This window comes from Lycorma delicatula, chromosome 1 (genome assembly GCF_047948215.1).
Source record: "Lycorma delicatula isolate Av1 chromosome 1, ASM4794821v1, whole genome shotgun sequence".
NCBI classification, from domain to species: Eukaryota; Metazoa; Arthropoda; class Insecta; order Hemiptera; family Fulgoridae; genus Lycorma; species Lycorma delicatula.
In genome coordinates, this window is record NC_134455.1 from 326,290,495 (window position 1) to 326,318,013 (window position 27,519).

Sequence of the window (27,519 nt, forward strand, 5' to 3'; positions counted from 1 at the left end):
TTATATTCATCACATTCTCTACCTATAATAACATTAACTAATAAGTAAAAAACTGCAGAATTTCTTGATAAACTAACAATTTCATAATAACAATTAAGTAATTTAATTAAGATATGATGGTTAACATAGATATTTAACTCACATCCGTTGAATACAGATTAAAAAGAATTCAGATTAAGAAAAAAAAAATTTAAAGAAGATTAAAAAGAATATAGATTGAGAGAATTTAAGCTTGCGTCATGATCGTAGACCGTAAACGTAAAAATAACTCAAACTTTTAGATTCTGAAATTTTAGAAGGGTCTAAAATCGAAAGATCTTTCAATAAAAATTATACATGTTTTCTTTTGAACCGGTTAAAATGTGGTTTAGTAATTTTTTATTTATGATCGAGCTTTTTTGTTTGAAAGTAATCTAAGCTATCTGTGTATGTGAATCGGCGCGAATATGTGTGCACAGGTATTCTGAACAAAAGCTATGCAATTGTAATCATAATTAACCGTAACGTATGTAGCCTTAACATTGAATTCTAGAGTAATTTTATGTTATACTTCTGAAAATATTTTTGACAAATTAAAAGACTCTTGAACTATTTACGTGAGCTTAATCAAGCTGTGCAGAATTTCACAGATTTTTTTTTATAAACGGTCAATTAGTGAATGTAACGAGTGCAAGATGAATTGTAACGATAGACGGCAGCGGCAGTTGAAACACAACCGCAATCTCCCGCCCTCCATATTACCCGCGACCTGTTCTCGTCCCGCTGTAGTTAATTCTCGTCCCGGAAGTCTGGTGGCCTACTCACAACTTCTCCCTCTGGAAATAAAAGCAGGGGTGTCAAACCGTGCTCTTTGCTCCGCATTCCTCAATTTAAATCTCCTCGCATTTAATCGTCCGCTCGTTATTTTTTAAAGTTTTCATATTATCATCTTTAAGAGATATCAGTTTTTGAAACACTACCTCACAATCATGCACGCACGTGCGTATACATACAACCGCATTATACTTTACATCTTTAAACGATATCCGTGTCATTACGCTTCAAACATAACAATAATTAATACTCATATTATAATTAATATAATAATAATTATATTAAAAGTAGTGTCTTTCAAAGCAGATTAATGATAATAAATCGTTGAAAAAATTATTACAAAAACTAATAATCACCTTGGCTTTCCCTTTTTAACAGCTTTCAATTATTTTAATGAATGACAAAGGCTATGATTTTTTCTGAATATGGTTGAAATCAAATTTAGCCGGTTAATTCGGTAGAATAAAATTATTCAGATTAAATTAAAAAATTTAGATTTTTAGGTCTGTATGATATCAACGCCTCTGCCAGTTCTTAATCACAATCTGTAACTACATTTTTAAATCATAATTTTTTTCTTTTCTTCCATGTAGTAACCGGCTTAAATAAATCCTTCATAGATGTATAAATTAAAAGAAAAGCTTTTTTAACTACATTTTAATTATATTTCTGGAATGATCAAACCTGTTTCATTATCTCTGTTTACTTTTTTATAAACATTCAGAGGATTTATAAAAATATTCGTAAATTATTTATCGTTTCTTTTATGCTAAATATTCATATTTTAATTTATTTTTGAACTCTGTTTGCTTTTTTATAAGCATTCAGAAGATTAATTTAAATACTGGTAAATTATTTATGGTTTCTTTTATACTTAATATTCATTTTCTAATTTATTTTAGAAATTAATTGCATTTTTTTATTATTATTAAACCACTCACAAAAAAAATCATGTAATATCTGAATTATTATAACTTGTCTGTAAATAAATTAATAATTTTTATTTATGTTCTAGTATTATTTTTACTCCCTTGTACGAAGTAAAGGAAGTATTGTGATCGGAAAAAATTTCGATTTTCAGATTTCAACGGAAATATCCATTTGACCACCCCTGAATCTATTTGTACTAGTTTCGGCGTGACGTCTGTAAAGTATGTATCTCGCATAACTCAAAAACGATTAGCTCAGGATGTTGAAATTTTGGATTTAGGACTGTTGTAACATTTATTTGTCCAAAATCCAAACAAATTGGATTTTAAACTTTTTGTTAACTGGAGTAATAAGTCCTTACTGAGAGCTTTTCAACGATAAGTGAAATCTTTGTCAGTTTTCAACGATAAGTGGTACTTACTCTCATTGATTCCAGAGTTATAGCCAAATAAAATTTTAATTAATTAAATATTTGGATCTTACTAGGGGAAGCTTTCACATCGATTCAAATCCGACTTCATTTCCTTTTTTTTTAATTTAAATATATTGATTTATTAATAATTATTAACCTCTGATTGCAAAAAGAATTTTACAATAAATAATAATTCAATAACAATAAAAAAAAGAAAATATATCAGAAGTTATTACTGTAATAAGATTTTATGTACTTTTCATTTCAAAAAAATGTTTATATGTAATTTAATAGGCGTACAAGTAATTCATGTGGTTTCCACATCAGATTTGGTGAAACATGTGATTATTCGTTTTTGCTTTCATTTTGTTGCTGGTTACATCATAATAATTAAAAAAAAAACGTAGTATTAGACATATACTACGATATATATAAGACATACATTTATTTAAAGAGTAATAAAGTGACTTTTAGATTGTTGAATTAATAATTGTATAAATATTTGATGTTAATAACTAATATTTTAGCAATTGTGTAACTGTCCACTTTATTAAAGAATTGGAGGATCGTATCTCACTTTAAAATGAAATAAATTTAAATGAAGTGCAGCAAAAAATGTGTATATGTAATTTAATAGGCGTACAAGGAAGTCATGTGATGCCACATCAGATTTTTTATTTATACTGTATATCATTTACATTTTTTCGTTTACATCAAAGTTATTGTTTTAATTATACAGATTAACTGTCTACCTTTTGAAAATAATTTGATATCAGATAGAAATAAGTATTTCAGAATTCCATTTAATTAAATATGAGATAGAGCAAACAAACAAAAGTTAATTTAATCTTTATTAATTAATTAAATATAAGAACTTTCTTAGATAAATGGGAAAAATAATCCAGCAAATATAATTTTTTTTGTATATATTCGTTGGATTACGGCATATACTCGTATTTGAATTGATTGCTATGAACTAAGAGGATTTACCACCAAATTATTATTAAGAAAGCACTATACTCATTCAATAATACTTCATGGCATAGATTAAATTCTGTTTACGATTCAACTTGAAATTTAACTTCACGCCGCTTCAATTCAATAGCTGCTTAGGTTCAGATGAACTAAATTTCAGATTTTGATCAAACTATGTAATTGAATTTTCTAAATCTTTTGCCACATTTCATACAGATAAATAAGTTTTTTCGATGTAGTTCTAAGATTTTAATTGCTGATCAAAGTCGTTAGCAGATTTACAAGTCTAATTATGATTATAAGTTTGTAATATGCTTGTTATTATACTATGCGTATGTTTGCGTATTTATTGTTATTATGTGAGTGGACGTGTGTATAACGGGTGACATGAGCTGATGTGAATAGGATAATTCAGTCAGTCATAGCTTATTTTATTTATTACATTTAGCACGTTCATAGTTGTAGAACTTTCATAGAAATCATATTATCTCTATAAAAATATCGGCATGTAAATTTTGGTGTATCTTAATTTTATTGTAACTGATATTATTTATAAATGCAAAATATTTTTATTTGAAATAATTAAATATTAAGAAATTTACGTGTAACAATCAGAAAACCTTTTTATTTCTATACTAACAGATATTAACACCGTTGTATTTATCTAGCTCAAATATATATATGTTTTTTTATTTGGATAGAATGGGCACTAAATACTGAGAAAATTATTTCTTTTTAAGTATAGGTTTATCGTCCAAAAAAACTAAGCAACTAATACCAAAGTGCAAGTAAATATAAGAAACTATTTTATAATAATTTTAAATCGTGAATGAATATGAAGTGGAACTTTGGACTTGGCTTTACGCAGCAGCTGCCTTAAAATAAATTCATTACCTCAGTAGTACATTCCGAGTCAGGATTCATGCTATCAGCTGTTATGGTAAAACAATAACAAATTTCTGATGGATAGCACATCGGATTTCAGTAATCAGTTTTCTCAGTAATCCCATTTACAAAGTTTAGAGCGTATTTATTTCTATTAGGTTTTAAAACATACGGACACGGAAGATAATGAACCCGATTGTGAAATCAAGGAATGTGTGAACATTCTGAAGAAAAAGAATAACAAAGGTGAAAATCGGTAAGTTTTTAAGCCTACCTTTAAGCCTTGATTTACTGTATACGACGTACGTTCATCATTTTTTGCGGTATTTGCGTATTTTTTCATTAGAGAGCTCCAGGACGTCATTGCCAACACTGGCTCCTTGAATCTATTATATGGTTAATGGTTACTTGATGTAGGCCCATGTTAATCAGTCGTAAAGGGCATTCCTACCTTTCTATTGTCTGTCATTCTCTACAAAGATGACCCCGAGCTAAGTTTTTAACTTAGCTTACCAATAGTAAGCTTTACCAATTTTCTAGATGCTTTATTACCAAAACCTTAGCCTCGAAAACCATGGACTAGGTTAATTATTATCTCAGTCGGTACTCCATTTTGACTTTCATCTTCAGAACAATCTTATGTCTGAACATCAAATCATCACTTCCACTGATGGATTTGCGAGAACCATCAAGTACTACATTATCATTTGGTAAGGAAATCTCGTTCTTACGAGAACTTCTAAGGAATCTCATTCTTACGATAACTTCTGAAATTAAAAACCATTCTTTCAGGACGCATACGTATTGAAGTTATCAGCAACCATCAGCAATCCAACTGGGACTGGTCTATAACTGGGTCACCTTGGGTTCCTACGGCGTGATTTAGAACTTCTGTTTGGTAAAAGAATTATCTAATAAATCAGGGAAAATCATATTTATAATCAATTTTATTTCTATAAAGTTCATATAAAGTTACGTGTAATTCCTCGAGAATCTAAATCGATTTTTACAGTTATCGAGTTTTGGTTGAAAAGAGAAAGAATTTCATTTTGATACTTGACTTTTTCAATGAAATAGAATTTTTATTTGAATTATGGCTTAAATAATGGCTTAAATAGACGTGACTATGAAATTGTTAATCGTATCTGAATTAAAATTTAGATTTACTCATGTAATTTTTAATAAAAATGATATCATAATTTGGTCGAAAACTTTACAATTAATTGTTAAAGCGTTTAGGAATATTTACTTTTAAACACTTATTAAATAATACTAATCTACAGCATTAGAACAGTATTTATTTTAGCCTCTTCTTAAATTTAAACTCGCATTTTTGCCTGCTCACTCCAGTTTAAAAAAGTAATATTGTATTAATCAAAATCTTTTCGAATTATTTTAATATAATTGTTCAGTAGTCAACATTAAATCCTCTTCTCTTAATTTTTTATGCAGCAGTACATTTTCTATTTGCGGTAAATAAGTATATTCAATAGACTGCATATTATTAAGTCCATAGTGTGGGCTACATCGGTTAGTAACGTAAATAATTGATAACCATTATACAAAAAATCCAATAATATTCGAATGCTTAATATACATTTAGCTAGAATGGTTTTGTTTAATTATACCTTTGTTCAAATATTTTTTTGCTTATGGTTCTGGACATCACAACATCTTAATAATCTCTTTCCATTTTCAGTGAAATAATGGCACTCACATAGGCAAGTAGGTGTGTAAATAATTTTTTATATATAAAAATACTTATGTATATATGTCAGTGTAATAAGTGATGCAAGTTTTCCAGTTACAGATACAGTTACAGAAAAAATTAGAAATTAGTAATCTTTTTTCAGAATTCAATGAAAACATTCGAGTTACTCATTTTCTCCAGTTGGCAACAGAATTAGCGAAAGCGCAGTATTTGTACAGATGTGATGTATGACAAAGCGGTCATGGTGTCGCCCAGTTTGCAGTTAAAAGGAATGAAAAAACTATGTGCGATTGTTATCTCTTTTGTCGACGATATCAAAACATCTCTCTCTTAAAAATGTTGTCAACCTGAATTTAATGTAAGAAGAAATCTATCTTTTCCTCTTTCGCTGATTAGTTTTTTGCAACTCCTTGTCTATTGATCTTTTAACTTCGGTATTTTCTTAATAATAACATTAAAATTAAAATAAATGTATTCGATTTACTATATATTATTTTATTAGTTAAAAACCTATCTCTTACTGGGATTTTGTTAATTTAGTCGATCCTCTTCAAGAAATGAGCATTGTAAATTAAGAAAGATTTAACTTAACGTAAGATTTTAAACGATTTTTTTTTAATAATAATTAAAATTAATAAACCAAGAAACTGCTGATAATTCGAAGTAGAAAGAAAATTAAAATAGATTTCTTAATTAAAAATATTTAAGATAATATTATTATATTTATAATGAAGCAACCGGTAAAAAGGAATCCATAGTAATTATTATCCATTAAAATTATGCAAGAGAGTGTTGCACTAACTTAAAAAAATAATAAAGTAATGATAGATTTATAAAGTAATGATAGTAATTTTTTATTAGATTATCTTATAAACATAATTCGTTTCAATTTAAACTGATCGTACAAATTTTCGCATCAGTCAATTTATTTTTATGCAACGAATCATTTAAAATTACATTAAAGTTGCCTCTTTTAACACGACATATCCGGTATAAAAAGAGCGAGTTATTTGTGTGAACTAAGTATTCTTTACTTAACGCTGTAGCATTAAGTAAATTTGATGCTACATAATATTCACATAAACACGTAAGATATTTAAGTGCTGTTTTCCAGTTTATTATGAGCGAATAACCGCAATTAATTTTTAATCTACTTTATATATTTCGATTTACTAAGATACAATTATTGATTATGATTTTTTATTGACGGTTTACAAATATTTATAATTAATATAATTTATAGGAGGTTTTATATATATACGGTTACAATTACAATGCCATTGAATCACCTGATTTTTCGGATAAGTAGATTTACTCTCGTAAAAAAACTTATCCCAAAAATGAACATAATCGAAATAAAATTTTGGTCTCTGTTGTCTGATGTACTCTGGGTGTAAAAAAAAGAAACTTCCATTAAATTTCGGTTTCAGGTTTTGCTTGTACCGCTTAACATACAATAATCATGATAATTAATTTTTTTTTAAATTAATCTTACCTTTAATGGATGGTTATGAATTTTTTTCTGTTTTAGTGAGATCTTGACTTAATATGGTTCGGATGTCTTTATAAAATGAACAGCAGTTAAGCTGTAGGATCCTATCTATAAAAAAATTCATCCAATTTGCTAGACGGGCTCTCTGATCTAATCTTTAATACGAAGTACTAAAATTTGTCGTATAAAGGCGCAATCTGGATAGATTTAAATTGTAGGAATGACCTTACGGATCGTTTTAACGGGGATCCAAATTGTATATCTTCCATGGTAGTTTGAGCTAAGCACTTATTTTTCTGTTTGGTGGCGAATTACCTATCTTCGTTGTTAATCAGTGTAATCCATGAAAATTCCGCCATTAAATTGTCATCTTGAGTTAAATTATTTAAAGAAAACAGTACTGATCATCTGATATTCCGGCAAGAATTTCACAGATCCCTAGGCAAGATGAATCTAAATGTATTGATTTACATTGGTACATTGATCTACGTAAGATGGACATTGATCTATATAAGATTTACATTGATCTAAATAAGATGGTTCATTTTAGTCGAGTTTGTTGTTGGTAACAGGATTTTCATGTTCGATCTATTTCGAGAACCCAACATATTTGCTGGTAAGCTTTACCCGATTCAGATGGCCTTATATCTCATTGTGAATGGATACTTCCATATTCTAATGTGTTGTGGTTCTGTAAATCCATACTTAACAGTAGCGGACTTATTTACTAACCATTTAGTAATACAAGAACATTTTCACTTGTTTATTTTCCCAGCGATCCCAATGTAACTATCAATTTTTTCTTGGTTCTTAGATAAAATACCAGACAATGAACAAACGGGTAGCGTTGCTAGGAAAGCTTACAGTCACCCAACTGATCGACTGTTAATATATCACAGAAGAAGATTTCGTTTGCGGATAATGCATGGGTTTTACTCATGTTGTTTGGTGAGGTCCCAGTATGTTACCTACTGTTCCGTAGCGGTACGTCATATTCTCCTTGATTGTGTGCATTATATGGAAATTCAAACTAGCTCTTCAAATTGCCATTATTCGATGATGTGGCTGATACTGACAATTCAAAATTATTATGCTATTCTCAAAACTTAGGTGTATTTTTATTACTAGTTTTTATTTTCCCCCCAGTTTGGTGTAGGAGCCCTGTATGCAACTTGAAACATTTTCAGTTTCAGCCATATCAGTATGTAATCTGTTATTTATTTGATCTATATTTTTTCTCATTATTTACATTTCTATTACATGATTACATTTCTTTTTACTTTTTTTGTATGATTACTTTTTTATAACACACTTGATTTTTCTATTTTGATTGAGTGCTTTATTTGTTGTAAAGGATTATATTTTTATTTTTTCCCGACATTACCTGTTGTTGCCTGATACGGTTTTGTGTGCTTTGATGGTTTTTTTTTTGTTTACTCTTCAAATAAAGTTTTGTTTTAGTTAAATTGTCGGAAAAGTACTACAATCTTTTATTTTGTCTTTGTTCAAGTGAAAGTTTTTTTTGGGGGTTTTTCCAAAGAAAAAAGATCATCAATAATTAAATTCTACTCATTCTCCGACTTTTACAGAGACCTTATTTTACAATCATATGATACCAAACGTATACAACTAGAAACTTTGTGTATGCATTCATATTAAAATATACTAATTTTGTAGGTAAATACTAATTAATATACATCGCCAATTTTGATACGTATATTGCATACTTTCTCGAATTTCTCTCTTACATAAATAGCTACAATTAAAGCTAAATTATACCCTACCAATTTGATAACACAACTCTATTTCTTCCTTGATAGTTCTATTCCCAGCTAATGGAAGATCTTGGTATACAACATCAACTATCTGCAGATTTTCATCCTATTTTTCTTCTTTTGCCATTATTAAATGTAATATTTTCATTAAATTCCGACTAAGAAAGGAGAATCTCTTCCATTTGTAGGCCTGATACTCTTTACAACTGCTGCTGGTTCAACTTCAACTTCTGAAAGGAGAGCAGTTGTAAATGAGCACATAACAATTTATTATACATATTTCGAATAAATCTGAGCAAAATCTTAATTCAGATTCCTAATAAACTTCTTACCGACTCTCTGATTCGGTTGGGCAGATGCTACTTCAGCACCTGCTGAATAGGAAGGTCCTATTTTTTTACTGCTGATAGTTCTGGGAACAAACGTTTACGATTAATGCATTCCAGGTTATGACCAACTATGCAGAATTTCTTGTAATTTTTCTGACATACACAAAATACCACTTTTAAATGAGACATATTCGAAGGTTATCTTTCTAAATTGTTGGGCCTTCTTTCAGGTGCGATAAGTGTTTCTAACCTAGTTGGAAAGGTCTTCAGACTCATCAAAAATGAAGAGTTAGAAAACCTAGGCTAGTTTCTATTGGAATGCACATATAGCCACATGACTGACGACTGTAAGAGTCCTTGAGTTTGTTCCCACCTATAAAGTAACAATAATAAAGTATATTATTATTTTCTATTCAGTTCCTGCCTCCAAAAATTGAAATTAAACGTAGATTTTCTCTAATCAATTAACACACACGCGCGCGCGATAACACACACACACACACACAGGGTTCAAGACTGTCATTTTTATTGATGTTAACATTTTATGTGGTTCATTTATTATTATTACTTTTTTAATTATCTGTTGTATTAACCCTTTAGCAAAACTTATATGGTAAGCATAACTTATTATATGGTTTAGCATAACTTGTAATGGTAAGTGACTAATTTCCGTAAGATAAAATAACAGACACGAAAATGCAATACATAACAATAAAAGGCCGCACATTAAATACATAAAACAAAAATTACACTCACTACACCACAAATACAATAGAAATTAAATCACAAAATTATTTTTAATTAAATAAATTTTGCAGGGACCTTTTTCTCTCGCCAATCAAATTTGAGATATCAAATACTAGATCGTGGATACCGGTGTTCTTTGGTGGTTGGGTTTCAATTAACCACCCATCTCAGGAATGGTCGAACTGAGAATGTACAAGACTACACTTCATTTACACTCATACATATCATCCTCATTCATCCTCAGAAGTATTATCTGAACGGAGGCTAAACAGGAAAGAAAGAAGAAAGAAGAATCAAATTTGAGAACATTCATCAATGTTCAAATGAAATTCATCAATGAATCAAATGAATCATCAATGAAGGATTAGAATCAGGATACCTGGTTCAGGTCTGTTTAGAACAGGCGAACTTTCAGTTACAGTTACCGTTTAATTTTTTGATAAGAAATAGACTTTTTGTCGGGTTTGAAAAATTCCAAGCCTGACCGGAATTAGAATCCAGAATCTTCTGGATGAAGTACAGAGCAGAAAGACTACCACTCCAACCCGGAAGTCGGCTCCTATGCAACCAACCTCATCTTTCTCTGTCCAGACGATTTATCAATTTCCAGTGACTTTTAACCCTTTCCAGAACTGTTTCTACATCTGCTTCAGATTCTTATCTATTTATACTTTTTTCTTGTTATACCAGTATTCCATGTAGCAAACGCCAACTGCTTTCCTTTCAATTAATCTACAAATATATACGTTACCTTTCTCTAATAAAGCTCAGGGGATACTACCTTTTGTCTTTTTAGAGTAAAATTCGAAAAATTGGTTTTCATAAATATAAATTCTATAAAATTTCTAAATTATTCTCATTGACTGTTTGGTATCCAGACCATTCCTTTTAATCTTTATCTCGTTTTTTATAATATTATCTACATTTTCTGCATCATAATTAAGCTATTATTATTATGTTTCAGTGTGTAAGAGTAACTTTTTTCCATAATTGTGTTATGCTTTATTACGTGTACGAAACCTTACTTAGATTGTTTTATCACACACAAACCCTTTAATTATCTGCAATTATATTTATGAGAGAAGCAGATATCAATAGAAGAGAAACAAGATTCAATAAACAAGATTCAATAGAGAAACAGATAAGAATAGAAGTCACACAAATTCAGATTGCTTACAAATTTCAAAGAATTAAGATACAATCATTACTAGAGCCGCTTGATAACGTTGTTAGTAAAAATGGCGATTCCTGAATAGAAAGCCTTCTATTTTTGTAATTTGCTACATGTGAATCTGTAGTTATAGTTCAACGTGCGTTCTGTAGGAAGTTTAAGTGAACCTCTAAGTAACAATAACATTCGTCGATGGCATGATTGGCTTGAAGGACTGGATGTATCTGTAAATAGAAAATTACGGACGAGCAAGCGTATCTGAAGAAATTGTTGAACGTGTCAGGGAGTCTTTCCTGCGTAATACTAAAACATTTATTGGGAAGACCATCCGCGAAACAGCGATGCCGGTGTTTTAAGGAGACGCTTACATGAGTTCATAGCGTTTATAGCTATTACAGGCTTTGAAGCCTACCGACCAAGCAATGCGTGCCGATTTCGGAATTTAAATCTTGCAGCATGAAGATGACAACTTTCTTGATTGTATTATGCTTGAGGCAACATTTCATCTTACTGGAAAAGTTAGCCCACATAATGTTCATATCTTGGGGGGGGGGGGGGGTCAGAAAATCTCCATGAACTCTCACAATCAAGCTTAACTGGAGTTGCTTATTTGGATATGGTGCGTACATGGGTTCTTTACTCAATTGCAAGATGAACAAGATAATTATATTTGGCAACAAAATGGTGCGCCTCCTCACTGGCATATTTCTGTACGCGATTGGTGGAATGGTGTTTCCAACCGTTGTATCGATCGACATGGACCTGACTGCAAAGCTTGTTTGCGGCGGTTGCTAAGGTTATCATTTGACTTTAGCAGCTGCTAAGGTCATCAGGTAACTTTAGGAAAAAGTCCCCGTGTGATTTTTTCCTTTGAACTTTTATAAAGGATCTTGTGCATGTGTCTCCGCCACCTACTTATCTTCCCGATTTGAGGTACAGGATCGAAGCAGCTGTCACTTCCATCATTCCAGACATGCTGATTGAAATATGGAACGAACTCTCCTATCGGTTCGATGTGTGCCACGTAAAGAAAAGTGCTCATATTGAACATTTGTAGGGAAAAGCTGTAAAAGTTACACTTTAATTTTATTAGTGTAAGATATATAAGCTTTAAAATCCCGATATTATTTTTTGCATATCCTTTATTATTATGATTAAATGTTGAGTACGACGAATATTTTTTTCAGAAAAGTTTAATATGACATTTTTGATTTAATCAGTACATCTCATGTTTAGTGGAGGAAAAATAGATTTCACAGTCTACCGGTAGACTACAAGATACGACTTCAACCATTGGTTTGTCGGTCTGCCATTTTTTTTATAACTAACTGTACATAATGATAATGATAATTTTACATAAAACTTCATCATAAATTACTCTATCCTAGAAAATAAACCTTATGTAATCTCTTTCATTATTTTTCCACTACGTAAAAATAAATAACCAATGCCAGGAAATTATTACAACTTTACTGTCAGGTTTTTTTATTTCAAATCTAAAAATGAAGGCTTAGAACCTGTATATCATGAAAAAGGTAACGTTAGATTCCCTGCCATGATTACTCAGGCAAGATATATTTCCATTGAGGCAGATTGAACCCCGAGAGACTTGCTTCGTTCTATCACGTTGTTCCTGCCTCATGAGGAGCAGAAAGGACGCTGTTCCTGTTGCTCACTAATGAAACATTAGCAATTGGATATCTTTAATAAAAAAACCGTTTTAATCATTGTATTTTTATTTTCAGCCGCAGCAAACATGCAGAAGCTCGTAATTATTTATTATATTTCCCATAATTTGCTATTGATTTCAGATGCTATTTAAATGATTCCCAATAATCATAAAATTCCTTACTAGTGACATACAAAGAAAGCCTAATATGTTGACCGATAAAAAACACATTCACATAAAAGTTATTCTGATTAGCCCGTGAATGTGGTAGCTGAAATTAATTACTTTAATTCAACTGCGTGCAGGAAAAGATTAATCCTGGTTTAGGCTAATTATCTTATTACAACAAATCGGTAAGAATTTTTCAATTTTATTATTTTAAAACTTATTCTGTATTAGTAGAAGATTTTATCATTAATAAAAAAAATTATTCGGATTTAAATGAGTCTTTTTTAAAAAAAATTTTTTACGAAAATTACGTGTTATTTATCATAAAATAACCTTCGCTTAGGAGGAGACATTATTGTACTGTTTTTAATAAAGTACTACTATATAAAAGTGTTAACAAAGTACTGCTAGTGTTACCATAACGAAGACGAAATATCAGCCTGCTGAAACCACTTGTGACGATATCCCTCCTTTAAAAACTAATAAAACATCGATGTCGCTCTTTTCAGTATCCACTCCTAATTTTGAAAACCCCCTTCAGGTGTAATAAAATTTCTTTCAAATCTTCTTCATTTCTCTTATTAGTATACTGATAACAGTATTTGAATTATTTTGCTGCGATGAAAAGGAAATAATGACGTGTTTAATTGCTGAAATTCCTAAAGCGCTTGTATTAATATTTTTCACGTAAGGGTAATGTGGATTGCATCATTGTTTACCGGCAACGGTCGACCAAGATTGTCCGTACAGAGGTATCAATAATGCTCTTGATTTGTTAATGTCCGCTTCGTTCACTCGGAAATAAGTACCGATGCAAATACAATTTAGACAAAGTTTATCATTCGGATAGGATACACTAGGTGATTTTATGCTTAATTGATGGAGGAGCAGTAGAAACCAAATCGTACATGTTTAACCAGTATTTGAAATTGTGTTGATGACTTTATTAATTGTTTAATTCTGAACTCTACTTCCCATTTGTTGCATATGAATTTCAACAGTTCGTCGCCATTATTTAAGAAAATTATTTATTTAACAGTAATGCAAAGGTTAACAGATTGCTCCACATAATAATCTTATTTATAACAATAAATTTTTCAGCTTAATTAAATTACTACTAACTAAACTAGATATAGAACTAAGAATATATACTGGTTATAATTATTCATTTGTTATGGCTAGTGAGCGATTGTTAACACAACTTTGCAACATGAGATAAACTATCATTAAATATATCAGTAATCGGATTTAATCTATTAACAAGATACAAAATCCTTAAGAGTTGAGACATAGAATGATAGACCGTATTAGTTGTTGGAATAACGAACAACATATCGGATCTAGGTCTATTTGGAAGCACAAAGAAATAAACACGGTCCAGCAGCGTCGGAAACTCCACCAAGTGATTTACAAATTTATAAAAAGTACCAGTAAAGCAGTTCTGCCTTATTTTTAATGGTTCTGTATTAAATATTTCTCTCAAATTCTGAATGTGATATCCCAAAGGGCAAAAGTTTTTGAATTTCTTGTAATATAAGAATCTCAGAAATTTATTCTGCACAATCTCGATTGAATCCACACACAACTGTTGGAATGGATTCCAGATAACAGATCCATATTACAGTCTGTTTCCTACAAAAGCGTAAAATAATTTTATTATTGGGATGAAATCCGTAAATAGTTTTGTACACCTAATTAGAAAACCTAATTAGAGATTGTACACCTAATTAGAAATTAGAAAATTAGTGGATAGGTAAATATATTCCAAGGTCTTTCATCAGAAATACTAAATTTACAAATTATAAAAATACTAAATTTGTATCTTTTATAGAGTAATTGTAGATCTGATAATTTAATTTCCTGGTAAATATTATGTATTTACATTTCTTAATACTTAATTCAAGACCATTATATATCTTTACCTTAAAATCACATCAAGACCCTGCTAGAGCAGAATGTAGTCATCATTAAAAATGATCAAATGGTAAATTTGAATATCATCCGCATACATAAAAGTTCTTGAATATTTGAGTCGGCTAGGAAGGTCCTTAATTAATAATAACAATAAAAGAGTACTTAGTTTACTTCCTTGGGACAACTCCCGAAGTATTATAAAACATATTTGATCTACACTCTCTAGATAATATAAATTTACTACGAAATCTTAAATAAATACTGAAAAACTTCATAAAATTAATATGGAAGCCAAAATAATATAGTTTTTTTAATAATATTGAGTGATCAACACTGTCAAATGCCTTTTTATAGTCGAGGTAAATTGCATCCATACGAGATCCACAATCCAAATGATAAAATATATCAGATTGAATATGACAAAATTAGTTATTGTAGAACAGTTGAGACGGAAGCCATGTTGAAAATCCAAAATACAATACTTTACATCGTCAAATTCCTTTCCGTAGATAATAGCTTTAAATATCTTCGCCAAACAATTAATTATAGATAGTGGTCTGTAATTCGAGATATCATTAACGTCACCTGGTTTGAGTATGGGGGTATTCTAGCTAGTTTCTGTTTAGTCGGAAATTTTACTTTGCTTCTGACAAATTAAAAATATAATGTAAAGGATGGCAATGATTGCTTACACACTCTTTAAATTTCGTAAGGCGGAATATTATCGGGTCTACAAGATCTTTTGGGCTTAAGACACTTAGTAGCCTTATTTACTTTTTCAAGTGTAATGTACTTCATTTCAAGAGTATCAATATCGCAACATCTACCAAATAATCGACATCATCATCGTCAAAGTTTTCGCAATGATAAGCTGAAGCAAAAAAAATTAACGATTGCTTGAAATACATCACTCTCTGCGATTTTAACACCACCACGCACATACTTTATTTGGCACCGCTTCATTCTCTTACTATTCACATAATTCCAAAATAGCTTAATATTAACTCCTATTTCCCTCTGTATATTAGTTAAATACAACTGATATGCTATCTTTATTTGATACTTAACACAAGCGCTTACTTCTTTAAACGATTTAAATAATAAACTGATATTCTCTGCTTACGAGCTAATTGATTCTTTAATTTGATTTTTTTAATAGCATTTCTATTAAACCAACAGAGATATTTGAACTTTGTTACTCTTTTACAGTGGATATACTCAAATCAAACGCTCGATAGATCAGATCATAGAAACTATCAATCGCCTCATCCATGTTTGTGCAATTGTAAAAAGATTGCCCAACCAATCCAGATAATACCTTATAAAGCTCATAAATATTACCTTTCTCGAAATTAAAATACTCAAGAATAATTGGTTTACACATAGATACTTGGGACACATCTACCGGGAAGTGATAGCTGAATAAAAAATACCTTCCATTACCAATGGAACAGATTCATGTTCAATTTTCAAATCGACATTACTTAGAATTGATAGAACGTTTTTCCACGAATATTCTTAATCAATTTATAAGATTTCAGACCAAAATATTACATAAGATTACCGATTTACCGATTCGTTCAATTTTATTAGAATCTGCACAAAATTTATAGTTACGATCTACTACTTCAGGCAGGTTAAAATCTCCAAATAAAATGTTATCTTCATTCAATAATCGAAAATCATTTTCTAATAAAATTATTAAATTCATCGTAATGATTAAGTAGAGCGGATGGATGAAAATAAACAGCTACGACTATTACGAATCTTTCTCCTATCACACTGAGTTATATTTTATTTAATGTATGCGGCAGCAGCTAATTAAAGATGATATGCTCGATCCGCATCGGATACAATAAAAAATTGAGCATTCATATATTGCTTTTCAAGACTGATCCCATAACCTAATATGTATATGTAAATATTCAGCACTTACAAATAAATAAGTATTTGAAAGTTAATAAGATAATATATCAAATAAATATAATTTGTTAAATAATCAAGAAGTTCGTTAGAACTTCGTCGGTAATAGTCCGCAGAAGTGGACGGCACGGCGAAATCAACGAACTATTTTTACAATTCTAAACGTAGATTTCTAAACGTGAAATGAAAATGGGGAAAATAGTTTAAAAATAAGCATGAAAAACATTATATTTCAGTTCAATAAATTTGTAATAAAGAATTCTTTCAAAAAATACCTCAAATTTTGTTAGACAACATTTATTTCTTCCATTTGATGAACCGCGGGACTCGATATGTCATAAAGGTGGGTTTACGAATCTCGCCGCTAGGTAGCAGTACTTAACGGCGCCTTTGAATTTATGAATGATCTCGTACAAAAACTTGAAATAATAAAATTTAAAAGAAAATATACTACAGGTTGTTTTAATAGTAAATGCTCTTATATAAATGAAAGTACAGAAGAGGAAATAATTTTTTTAATTTCCATCGATTAATTAAAAAAAAATAAAAGTATTAGTTTTCAAGAGATTATAGCTGCTAATAAAACACAAAAAAACACGAATAGTAGGAAAGTGTTGCAGATGTGGCAATAAAAATTTGTTACATAAAACAGGAATAAATTCGATTTTTAAAATTTTTATTCTACAATTAGAACTATCTGAACTAATTGATGGAGAAATAAAAAAAATATTAAAATTTATTTAATAATAATATAAAAAGGGTGACCATAGATACGATAAAAATCGAAGGTTACACTTACAAAGTATTAAGTGCAATATTACATCTCGGATCTTCTTATCAACAAAAAAAAAATTGGCCGAGAAATTCAAAAAAATATATATTTGTTTTTTCTAGAGAGGCAATAAATTTTAATAATAAATCCATAAGATAACAATCAGTAATTCATAAAAAAATAAAACAATAATCTAACAAAATGCAGTGATATTTAAAAAGATTACAATGAAATTGTAAACCGTACGACGGTAAGAGTCTCGCAGATATTTCTTTCGGTCAAAAAACAAAAATTTCTGTAATATCAATTAAACTGTTTTTAAAAAAAATGATACTGATATCAAATAAGGTAGACACATCCCTATTATCAAAATCTGTCATTAACTTAGAACTTTCTTTAAAAAAAAAAAATACATGTTAAATATATGTAACAGACAATAGTTGTACAATAATAGATAATAAACAATGTTTAAGCGTTCCATTTAATAAGGAAGAAATAGAAAAAATTCTTACAACACTATTATCGGCCCAATTTAATTTATTAAACAACGAATAATTATAAGAATTTTATTATTTCTGTAAATTTGATACGTATTGCAAATAAATGAAATCGGGCCGGTAAGAGTTCTCTAATAAAATTTTCTATCTTTTGCTTACTATATGGAACGCTTAAACATTGTTTATTATCTATTATTGTATATTTATTTTCTGTTACATATACTTAACAAGTTTTTCTTTAAACAAAATTCTAAATTAATAACAGATTTTGAAAATAGAAATGTAGTGTTTACCTTTTTTGATATCAGTATCATTCTGTTAAAAACAGTTTTATTTATATTATAGAATTTTTTTTGTTTTTGAGCGGAAGAAGTGATATCTTTTTTTTCTGTCTAGTCTCCGAAACCACCGTCAGGATTACTTCAGAGGATGAATGAGGATGATATATGTGAATGCAAATGAAGTGTAATCTTGTACGGTCTCAGGTCGACCATTTTGGAGATGTATGATTAATTGAAACCCAACCACCAAAGAACACCGGTATCCACGATCTAGTATTCAAATCCATTACCTGCCTTTATTAGGATTTGAACCTTAGAACTCTGGACTTCAAAATCAGCTGATTTGCGAAGACACGTTCACCACTAGACCAACCCGGTGGGTTGGAAGAAATAATGTCAGCGAGACTTACTGTACGGTTTACAATTTCATTGTAATTTTTTTGGGTAAGTAAATAATTTGTAATTAACATGCTTTATCTGCATTTGTTTGGGTAATTCAATCGAATGAAATACGAAAGCGTGACTATAATAGAGGTTTTCTGTAGCAAAATTTAGGCTATTATTATTAAAACTACAGACAGTTGTCACATTCTAATCGGAAATTAATTTTCTTAACTACAGGCACACACAATATAGAACCACTCGTAGTACCTTTTACATAGGTACTGTGAGTACCGGGATGTTTTCAGATTTTTATATGTTGTAAAAAAAAGAAGATAATAATAAGAGAAAAAAGATGTAAAAAAATTATAGCATTCTGAATGTTATGAATTAAAAATTTTAACGAAGATTTTAACTGTGTAAAAAGAGAAATAAAAAATTAAGACATTGTTAATCGAATAAAATGCATCCAAATATTTATTTTTAATGAAAAGTCTGAAAGATTACGTAAAATAAATTACAGAATTAGGAATTTCGCGGAGGATAAGTTTTGTGTACGTTGCCCAAGGGAATTAGGTACGTCTGGAAAAAGTAAAACATAGGAAGCGATGGAATGCGAACCAGTCGGTTAGTTTCCGGATTGTGACCGGTTTGTGTGTCCGGCTCCCACTCTCGCCGTCCTGTTTGGGGCCCCGCCTGGCCCATTTCGGAGCTGTAACTCCGCCCCTTTCCCAACAATGGACTAGACGTGCGATACAAAATTAGTAATTCCATAATGAGGTCAAAATTCAAAACAGTCTACATAGAGAAACGTAATGAAGTATTATATTACAACAATTTATAATGAATGAATGCGGCAGTAATAAAAAAAAATCATAATATATGATTAACGAGGATGAAATGGAAATCAATCGAGCAAGTGAAGCCTAATAACACACTTCATCGAAGTCTTATTTAAGATAATATTTATTTCCTTTGCTATCCATCGATTATCTTGCATCGTATCTAAGTAGTACTTTTTGTGATTTTTTTAGAGAAGTCATATGAATAATTAAAACATTCTAAAAGTAAATTAGTTTTGAAGCATTAGTTCGTGATTTCCTTTCAAATCCTATTAAGTAAATTACTTCATTTTTATTTAAAACCTATTAATAATTTGAAACAAATAAAAGGCTTTCCTAGTTAAGATAATTATAATTACTGAAGAATATAGGAAAAATGTGAATTTTTAACTATAAACGAAAATTACAGTACGTAAACCATTAACACAGGAATACACCTGATTAGCACATGCGTATATCGTAAATCATAATATTCTCTCCGAAAATTAATTATTTTACTAATAGAAGCTTTTTGAATTCCTTCCAAAAAAGATAGGCAATAGCAATGAAAATAACCATTGTATTAAATTTATTTTTCGTTTCTGTTGTATCTAACTCCATATTCCCTTGCACAATGTAATATACTTTTATGCGTAAAAATAAAGAAAAATTGAAATTTACCAGAAACGAATTGTAGGCTAATAACATATCTTTTTAAAAATGTTATTCATTCATCCGGATGTTATGGAGCATAAAGCAATACTACTTTATAAAAAACGGCCCCTCCCCTCAGAATTTATTTTGTATCTGTAATTTCCGATGCACCTAAACTAAAACAAAAAAATATAGAGGTAATATTTACCGAATTCTGTATATAACAGAACATGGTTTATGCTTGTGTGCACATATGTGTTGATCTCTACTTAACTACCACAGGAATGATTTCTGGTATATATCGTACATTTATAAAATTAAAAAAGTAAATAAATAAACCTGATTCTACCTTCCTTTTTAGCAATCGAGTCACAGGGTGTAGATAGCTCACTTGGTTTTATTTCACAAATTTACCCATTTTGCATAAGAATTTAATTGAGAAAAAAACTTTTACACCGTTTGACCGAACACTAAAAAACCGAAACCTCAATTATTATTACTTTCATTGAAACTACACCTTTAAAAAATTAAATAAACTCACCAGACGCACTTTTTGCATTCAAAACTAAACCGAGTTCTGTAATCCCTTATGTCTCTTATACTACTGAGAACATGACGTGTTCAAACATATCATATGCGTGTTCGAACATGATGCTCTCACAGGGAATATTATGCAAGCAGACCAAATTATAAGGAGCGCGTACACATCAAGTTGGAACCTGTAAATTACTCATATTTGTACACTTCAACACTTAAAACATGCATGTACATACCTCGATATCAACACAGCTAAGTAATTTCAACTAGGTTTCATTGGGTTGTGACTGGAAGGTCATGAAATATTCATTATACATTTTTTTTACTTTTTGGGGGTCGTGGAGTTAAAAATATTGAAAATTATTGGCCTGTTTAAATCGAACAGAAATGTTAAAGCAAATTTTTCCCATAAAATTTTACGGGAAAAGTGTAAGAATATATAGAATATTCAATGTTTCCATTAATGTAAGTCTTAATAAAGGTTTTTCATGCAAAAAATCTTACTGCGTATAAGATGTCGCATCACAATAGCGCACATAATTAAAAGTAATTTCAATTGAATTTAAAATAAAACATCTGTTTAAATTAATTAATTGCATATATTCTTATGATCCTGAGCTACTATATCATATAGTTATAAAATTTGTATTTATTGAATTATTCTTTCAGCGGCAAATAAAAAAAAAGAAGAAATTTATTTGCATTTTGTGCTTGCTTTTTCTGCTTCTACAAGCAATCTCTATACAAAATTCTTCTATCTACACAGTAAATTGTATATGCAATTTATTTTAATTTATTCATTAAAGAAAAATTATATTCTCTTTCAAATAGATGTTCTACTACATTCTTAAAATGTTACTGGGAACAATTCACGCATAGTTAACAAAATAATAGTACATTATTTAAACAGTTTCAATAATTGATTACAATGAAATGAATAGTAGAAATAACTAAGTATAAAAAATCAAGTATATGGATGTGGAATGACATGTAAGACTAAAATTGAGCTCAATTAAATGAAGGAACATGTCAATCACATCCGGTCACTGTAAGCTTGTTATGGGCAAAACACTGATCGTTAATATATTAAACCACAATTACAAACCGCATAAAAAACAAAATGCGATAAAAGCTGAGCATGTGCGCTCGCTTACATACAAGTACTTGTACATAATCACCCATATTATGTATCGAGTGGCCGCACCAACTGCGGTTTACTAAATAAATCGGTATCTACATAGAAGTATATAATAACATTATTTATTGTATTTTATTTAATTTTAAAAGAAAGATTTTTTCTTTAATTTTTGCAGGGGAAGTCTTGTAATAATGGATGAAAATATCTACCACCAAATTATAGAAAAGCTTTCATTTTTTCAACATATTTTTAAATACCTTACCTACTGTTGCTCCTGAAATTTTGTTATGTTTAATTTTTGTATAATAGTTATGTTCTGAGTTCTTCATATATTTCACTGACCGCTTTTCAAGATTCCCCTGAGAAGAGAGTCTGGTGACATGAAATTAGATCAGTGGAAAGAGCTTAACCCTTTTGAAACTAAACAGTTTTAAATAATGAATGTGTTGTGACACAACAATAATTTTTTTTGAGACTAATTCACCATATAAGCTGTAAGCTTGTGCATACGGAAAATATCGTGTCTGACTGGGATATGAATCCGGGACCTCGGAATAAAAGGTTGAGACGCTACCACTTCACTACGGAGATAGGCGGATTTGTTATAATATCTCAATGAATATTAAAAAAATCGCACCAATAATGTTCTTTCTCGAATTGACAGGTCAAATTGGTTTTTACACTATATGATGGTGACTCTTAAACAGACATGGATTTATACTGTTAAAAAATTCCAGTACTTTGTGATTTAATGTATACAGAACCAGTTAAATTACTGAAATAAATATTATATAATATGCGTACTAATATTAAATGATTGAAACCTATAGAATAATAAATCTGTTCACTTTTATATTTTCTTTAAGTTCCTGAACTAAATTGATTTTTTAAGGAAATAATTTTAAGCGTTGTGTTTCCTCTTAAAATTGTCGTTTTAGTAATTTTGACCTTAGAGGATATTTAAGCAAAGATTTTTCAGGAGGCTGCAGCAGTCAGTTTATAAGTCATCAAATATTTTAAAACTTAAGAACGATTAAAACGCTTATTATCTCCTATACTGCCTTTTTTTTCAAATCTATCAGCAAACATATCATACTCGAATTCGTTTACCAAGGATCCAGAAAAATATTCTTAAATAACTCTTAAATCTACAGCGAAGATTTGATTCGCAAGTAATTTTATAAAAATAAAAACTCGTTTTTCTAGTGAAAACCTCAAATTACATTTCTATATAAAAAACACTTCCCTAAACACGGACAGCTTGTCCGGGAGCTTATAACAACATTTCGTTGTGCACCCAAGAAGAGAAAACCCACCAAAATCTTATAATTGTTAAAATGAAAAACAACCCATCTGCTGTTTTCAAAAATTCAAATGACATTTACATTCATTTTAAAGTATTAAAATATTAAATCTCAAATATTTTTGTTTTTTATAAAACACTTCCGTGGCTAGAAAATATTTATCTAAAACGGTTTAACATCATAGCTACATAAATTTTTGCAGTTTTAAAAATGTTTTCCAATATTTATTTATTGTGTTGCACATACAAAATTTAAACCGGTACTCAATTAGCTCATTTCCTTCAAGTGAAAAACAATGTGGCAAAAATAAGGGCACCCCGCCATATTTTTTAAATGCTATGTAATCTAACTTTGATTCAGAAGGACGAGTAAATTAAGCTGTTCAGAAGTAATTTCTTGCAGACATAAACTTTCAGTTTTATATTCAGATGTATAAATAACGATAAAAATTGAATCTATCTCATGTTATTAAAAAAAAATAGATTATTAAAAATTATAATCTAATGATAATTAATAATTATAAAATTACTGGTTACAACTGCGTTAGATAAAAATTACTGCCTTATAAAAGATACTTATAGGGACAACAAATATTTAATAACAAACGTAAAAATAAGTGTTACACGACCGAAATAAAAATTTATATTATAAATATACAAGTTTATTGTATAGAGACTGTACTTGTACAAGAAAACAGAACAAAATTTTAACATTTAAATGCTCTCAAGTAAAAAAAATTGTACCACAAAAAACAAAACGGATGGAGAATATGTCTGCTATTTTTAACTAATCTTGCTGGTTTTTATCCGATCCAATATTCAACAAAAAATAATTGTCATAAAAAAAAAATAAATTATCTTCTTTCTCTTGAAACAAGAGCATTTCCTCTTCAGGATAAAATTTTTAAGAAAAAATATTTCTACTCTTAGATAGCATAAAAAACTAAAGCTTAAAATTTAAAAAAACAGCTACACAAATACAGAAAAATAGAAGAAAGAAGAAAAGACAGAGCTAGATAGATTAAAGGATTTTCAACAACTTTCTTTCTCATCTTATGTTTTAGTAAAATAGACATTATGAACTGGAATTATTTCGTAGTAAAAAAAATTGAACAAAGTAAAAACATTACTGAAGAAAATCTCGCTTACCAGCTTGTGAGAATTTATTTTAAATAAATCATTTTATTACCTAACATTTCATTCTTCTCATCTTCATCAATAAATTAGTATAAAGGTATGTTTGAAATGTAATAATAAATACAAAGATGTATTCATTAAGAAAAATGCTTAACCCATGATTCTACCTATAACTCTCTGATGTGATTTATCTTATTCGTTTTGTTGAGATAAAAACGTTTTGACTAGAAACTCCAAAGCTTTCCTAAATCAATTAATTTCTAGTTAATGAAATATCCTCAGTTTGATATAAAATTATTGCGTCGTTTAAAAGATAATACGTTTAAAGCTTGCTTCAAAAATAATCTTTTCTTAAATCAAAACGCTGAGTTATAATTTTTGAAATTTACGGACACAAAAGCAGCAATTATGTTAAAAAAATTTCTTAGATCTTAAATTATTATGAAGTGATCGGTATTCAGAATTTTCTTACAAAATTAGTCAAAAGTTCACCAAGTGGGAAGCAAGATTGTGTTATAATCTAATATTTTCTAGCTTTCTCATATTAAATAAACTTTTACTATCAACTACAATGAATTTATTTAATGATTGATTAATCCGAAAGATTTTCATACTTGTCACAACTCTCTTGATGTTCAAGGGATCAGTAAAGCCTTTTGTGTTATGCAATAAACCGATTACAATTTTCTTCCTAAACTGTACGTAAAACGAAAAATAATTTGCGAAAGGACAGCTTACTCCAGAACAAGGGATTTTCACGAAGCTACCAATTTATCGCTCGGATTACATTGGCATGCTTCCAGGATCCTTGCTCTATACTCCTCCTTGATCAACATGAATATTTACAGTCCGCCTACTTTACATCTTTCTTCTCTATTTAATTTAATCCTTCTTTATTTCAATTTCTTAAACTGAAATATTTTTACCGCTGAGATATCTTCCTTAACAACTGATGTCAGGTCCTTATGAGTGAAAACAAAACGCCTGCCTAAATGTCATGCATTCTTCGAATGCATGACTAAAATACCATTTCAATGGAAGATTTCTGTTATAAAAATTACGCATAAACCCGAAATGCTACTTCACTGCGTTTGCCCTTGTTTGTAACGTAGGTATTCTCCCAAACCATCAATTCGCTTCCGTTCTGGGCATTCCCCCGTCGACCGACTTCATCGTGTTATTGATTTTCTTGCAGCTGCTCTTGAAAAGAAATATTACGCTGCCGACATTCTGTAGATGTTAGACAGACCTTTGATGCTGATCCAGTCTCAAACTAATCAATCTGCACTCATTTCTAACCGATCGGTATTTTTCATCAAGCCTAAACCGTTTCCTGTAACAGCAGATCTATCTTAAGGGTGAATACTAGCTTTCCTTGTACACACAGCGTATTCACTTTTGGTACCCGAAATTATCTCAAAACGCTTCTACCGTCTTACGCAGACGAAACTCTTTTTCCAATTAAGTAAATAACGTTCATTGAATCTCCAACACCACGATTCCAAACTCAAAGAATGTTTATTGACTACCGGGTAGTTTTAAACGTCTGATAGTTCGTCATAACCTTGGCCAACACATTGACAGACACCTGAAAACATAGTACACGTTGACATAACACATTAGGAAAAAGGAAGATACAACTATATAAATATTTAACAAACAAACGTGACTACCATTATTCTTAAAGCTGACTGTGAATAAAACGATTCTCTAACGGTTTGGATGTACGCTTCCAAACATTTTTGTTCTTTATGCCATCTGTAGTAGCTGAACTGCTACGGTTCCAGTCAGAATGTTTACGAGTAATATAGACGCCCCTTGTTATATGGCTTTAATCCCCCCCCCCCAATCAGAACGATTTAAAATGATTTAAATATTCCGTACGTTAACTTTATTTTCTTTCAAGTTTATACATGTTTCAAACAAAACCTTTGTAATCACACTTTCGCAACCTCTCCTCTAGAGATGGCTAAATAGGAAATGGAATGAAGATATCTTACGTTAAAGGAGAACCCATCGAGTTGGTCTAGTGGTGAACGCGTCTTAGCAAACCAACTGATTTTGAAGTCGAGAGTTCTAAGTTCAAATCCTAGTAAAGGCAGTTACTTTTATATGAATTTGAATACTAGATCGCGGATACCGGTGTTCTTTGGTGGTTGGGTTTCAATTAACCACATATCTTAAAAAATGGTCGACCTGAGACTGTACAAGACTACACTACATGTACACTCATACATATCTTCTGAATTAATACCTGACGGTGATTTCCGGAGGTTAAACAGGGACAAAATCCGTTAAAAGGATTTTTACTCTTCATCCCATTTAGATTCATTTCATCTTTCATCATCACTTTTACTGGTTGTGTTAACAACATAGTTGTAAATAATTTATTAAATTGGAACAAAAATTTTTAAATTCAAAACTTAGTTAAGATAAAATATAAAATATTTTAAGTCGTCTTAAATCATTATGTATTCTAGACATATTAAATTAAACCACTTAGTGAAAGCTTTCCACGATTATTTTCATTACGATAATTTGGAAAGAGAAGAGTAAATTACTAGTTATCTAATAGAATTTTTAATTTTTCAGTTCTTTTATTATAATTTTATTAGTTTTGCTGCAAAACGATTAATCACTATTGGTTTTAACGACACTACTTTATCACTAACATAATGCTTACTGTGTCATAAAAATTTCAAGGAATACAAAACTACGCCTAGCTTATATTTTGTTTGGTTCATGAGCCACATACAGTCGAATTAATGACGAGAAATGAATAAAAATATGACATTCATTTGGCTAAATTTTTAATATATAGTATGCTGATCGAGATCCCTCGATCATATTATATTTTACTAATATAAATATTTTTCTTTATTTTAATGGGAACAACTGAAGTATTTATGGAATTTCCTTTTTTTATCGTTGTACGATGTAAATGACTAAACGAAAAAAGGACGAATAATAAAGACAAATGAAATACTTCATGGATGTATTTTCTCTTATTTAGAGTTTTATTATCGATTAGAAATAATTGCATACGTTCTTAAGTAAGAATAAAAACTGCATAAAATTGTTAAA